Source organism: Oryzias melastigma, linkage group LG9 (assembly GCF_002922805.2).
Source record: "Oryzias melastigma strain HK-1 linkage group LG9, ASM292280v2, whole genome shotgun sequence".
Lineage (NCBI taxonomy): Eukaryota > Metazoa > Chordata > Actinopteri > Beloniformes > Adrianichthyidae > Oryzias > Oryzias melastigma.
This window is the reverse complement of record NC_050520.1, coordinates 11,716,318-11,720,561: the sequence shown is the minus strand read 5'-3', so window position 1 is coordinate 11,720,561 and position 4,244 is coordinate 11,716,318. Positions and strand designations below refer to the sequence as shown.

Genomic DNA, 4,244 nt, shown 5'->3' with positions numbered 1-4,244 from the left:
ACCAGGTGCTTATTAGCAGCACCTGGGTAGGATTATCTGCACCTGCACATCAGCCTGATTAAACCATCCTGCCACACATAGATAAACAGTGCGGATGTAAACTTTTGAATACATACTAGTTAAGTGAGGCTGAGAACAGGTGAGTCTTTAACCTGGATTTAAATACACTGAGTGTTTCAGCTGATCTAAGGTCTTCTGGAAGTCTATTCCAGATCTGTGGAGCATAGAAGCTGAATGCAGCTTCTCCATGTTTAGTTCTGACTCTAGGAACTGATAAAAGACCGGATCCAGATGACCGGAGAGGTCTGGCTGGTACATACTGGGTCAGGAGGTCAGTCATGTATTTTGGTGCTAAACCATTCAAAGCTTTATAAACCAGTAACAGAACTTTAAAGTCTATCCTCTGACAGACAGGTAACCAGTGTAAAGACCTCAGAACTGGACTGATGTGGTCTACTTTCTTGGTCCTTGTGAGAACCCGAGCAGCAGAGTTCTGAATAAGCTGCAGTTTCCTGATGGATTTTTTTGGTAGTCCTGTAAAAACACTGTTGCAGTAATCAAGTCGACTAAAGATGAAAGCATGCACTAGTTTCTCCAGGTCCTGCTTAGACATCAGATCTTTAATCCTTGAGATATTTTTTAGATGATAATAGGCTGATTTAGTGACTGCCTTAATGTGTTTATCAAAGTTTAGGTCTGTGTCTATCACTACACCCAAGTTTCTGGCCTGGTTGGTAGTTTTTAGTTGAATAGATTGAAGCTCTGTAGTGACGTCTAACCTTTTTTCTTTAGCCCCAAAGACAATAACCTCAGTTTGGTTTTGTTTAACTTCCAGTCAGTATGGCCAGAGAGGCCCCATATGGCTTCCAGTGGACGCGTAGCATGCTAGCGAGCTCTATAGAGCTGGTGAGCTCCACTGTAGCAAGTTAACATGCTCTACTGTAGCGAGCTCCGTTATAGAGAGCTAGCGAGCTGATCTGGTGTATCAAGCTCTGGTGTATGGAGCCAAAAAGCTCAGCTGTAGCGATCTAGCAAGCTCTACTGTCCACAGAGTGGCTGGCTAGCATAGCGAGCCAACCCACTGAGTGTCCACTTAAGCCAACGTGGGCAAACACAGGTGGGGCCACCACAGAAACTGCAGACAAACCCATTTGGGGCCCAAATTTTCTACCCACTTTTAACCAAATGGGGCCCACTTAGCCTTGCTGGCTGGGCTGAAGTAAATTCTGCACATCCAGTCATTAATGTCCTCAATGCATTTACCAAGAGCCTGTAAAGGGCCTCAGTCTCCTGGTGTCAGTCTAATATATATCTGTGTGTCATCTGCATAGCTATGGTAACTAATGTTGTTGTTCTTTATAACCTGGGCCAGTGGGAGCATGTAGATGTTAAATAGAAGTGGTCCCAGGATGGAGCCTTGGGGCACTCCACATGTAATTTCTATTGGCTCAGAAGTGAAGTTACCAATTGACACAAATATTTCCTGTTTTCTAAGTACGTTTTGAACCACTTAGCACTGGCCCAGCGAACAAATATTATTGGAATATCTAATAAAACTCTTCGGGTGTATTTAGACCTGAAAGGTCCAGACATAGTCTGCTTAATTAGGTCCGTACCAAGTCCTGAATCTGCGTTTGGTCTGTATTCAGACTTCCATCTTATATACACCAATGGGTACTACTTGGCAACATGATCAGTAATGAACCCAAGTTCATAGGGTGTTTCGGTTCTTTAATTGTCAAACACCCTTGCTCGGGTGACCCAGCCAGGAGTGATCAGGGTCCGACTTGTGACCAAGTGGCCCACTACTCCATGAATCCCCCCTCTGGATCCATAGCTCAATGTTTTTGATGGCTCGTCTGCACAGCTAACCTTTTACCCCAAGGAGTTTCCACAACTTGTTTCCAGTGGGCTTTCCAGCCTTTGCTCCAGCATTCTGACACTAGCTCATAGTATTTGGCCTGCTTGCGTCCATTGATCTCCTCCATTCTGTTTTCACAGGGGACAGGAAGCTCAACCAGGACCCCTTGCTTTGGTGACTGATGTTAACACCGTGTCTGGCTGGAGTGAAATGGCTGACATTTGTTCTGGGAACTTAAGTCTTCCCAGATCTTCCCAATATGTATGTAGTATGTGTATCTACAATATGTCTATTAGTTATCTAATAGACATCTTGTGCCCAGTGGGTAACCGTAAATGTCTGCAGGATGATAGCTTGGAGAGACGGAATCCCTTCCTGAAGTGTTTGTGTTAAAGGCCTTTAGAAAAGCAGACAGTCCCTGTTTTTAGACTGCAGTAGAAAAAGACATTTATGAAGAAATTAGGAATGCATAGATTGTTATTTAGCTCATTTATCTTTAATTTGATCAAATGTATGCAAAATGCCTGTTATTTGCATACAGGCAGACATTTCAGTTGGTTTTATTTGTTATTTCTAATACCGCAATATCTTTAATGTTAAAAGTTTACCAGGAATTGCTGCCTTTACTGTTCATGTGAGCAAGTGGTTTGGAATTGGGATGCTCACGCAGCTACGGGGCTCCTGTTTCAGTTAACAAGAACTTCTTTGTTTTTATTTACATACAGGGCACATGCAAAACTAAACTAGAGGGCAATAAACAAATGAAAATTATTCAACTGGGTTTTATGTCAGTTTGCTGAAGGTCTTTAGACATTTTGAATTTTTGTACATAGAATCAGAGCAAATAAAAAAAAATGTGAAAAAAGAGATTAACCCCAACTTTTTGTTGTGATGAAGTTTATGGACATGCAGTGTTTGATCAAATCAAATGAAGGACAGAACATTTATTGTCTTGTTTATTATTGTTATAAAACCAAACATAGTGAGGTTTTAGCAAACGTTTCGGAGAAGATATTTCTATAGAGACACTATGTCATCAGAATTTCATGTGTGGTTGTATAGTCCAGAATAAATGAGCCTTGTTTTTAAGGAGGTTGTTGCAGGAAGAACTGGTGGTGTAAATCGGTTACGTCTAAAGTCCAGGCCGGGGGACACATGTGGCCATTAAACAGTTCATTGAATAGTTCATTTGCATTACATGTTATTAAAAGGGTTAAAAGAATGGCAGATTGGTTGACCCTTAAACATTTTCACCTCACCCAATTTGGCCCTCTTTGTAAAAAGTCAGGACACCATTGGTGTAAATATTCTATTCAAATCTAGGTGAAAGAAAAGTATTACTCTGACCCCGGGAGGATGTGCAGTGGATCCTAGCGTATCAATCTACATCTGTGGTCATGTGTTTGATATGTTGAAGGAAGACAGGGGGAGCATTACTGCACCTGTATTTTGTCTGTATTTTCATTTTGGGTTAAATAATCTGGATTTTTTTGAATTTACATGATATTTATTTATATAAATGTTTCTCGTGTATATTTTGTAACCACTAATAAAGAGATTCATAACCCCTTTGGTCTAGTTATATATCCCTATGTAAGACACTTCATGAGCAAAGCATTTTCTCATTTACAATTGCAATGCTCCTTTTGAATTGAACCACATAGGGAAGTTAAATTGATTAAAAAAAAAACACTCTGATACAAGGATTAGAATCTTGATCATGATGTTTTATTTTATTTATAGCCATCTTTCTTAATCATATAAGGGGCTTAATAAACATGAGGAATTGTCAGGATCTGGGCGCGGACACAAACGCAGGACACAGACTGGCTCAAAAGAAAGTAATTTAATTTTTACAGCGTTGATGCTGAAAGGCTAGAGGGCTCGTGATTCTCAAAAAACACACAAGACGATCTGGCAGTGTAGGCAGGAGAAATGCAGACCTAAATAGGAGGGAACTACAGGTGCATTCGTTAGGAGGATGGAAACCAGGTGGAACAAGTTAACCTAATCACCCCCTGATCCCAATCCCCACAGGAATAGCTACAGGTAAAGATTCAAGTTCAACTTTATTTATCCCCACAGGGAAATTCTATTGTTTAAGCGGCATAATAATAAAGAAAAGCACCAAACACAAATAATCAAAACTCGTATAAATGTATGTACACATAGCTGCAGAGATAAATTCATATAAACAAATGTACACACATAGCAGCAGAAGAAAGACTGTACACATACACATATGACAAAGATGTTAAAAAAACAGAGTAAAGAGAGTTTAAGAAAAGGCATCAAAGTGGTTTCCTTTCATCTGTCAGTTATAGAGGACTTATATAGCCTGATGACAGGAATGACTTCCTGTTCCCCTTTGAGCAGCGGGGCT

The 4,244-nt window shown here is 40.4% G+C and overlaps 1 long non-coding RNA gene across 1 annotated transcript; it reads left to right on the top strand.

Moving 5' to 3' along the window:
- The first annotated feature begins 271 nt into the window (after window positions 1–271).
- On the top strand, window positions 272–3,430 carry LOC112137762. Its single transcript, XR_002917604.1, has 2 exons — window positions 272–331; window positions 2,002–3,430. It is a non-coding gene; the product is annotated as an uncharacterized LOC112137762 (long non-coding RNA).
- The last annotated feature ends 814 nt before the right edge of the window (window positions 3,431–4,244 follow it).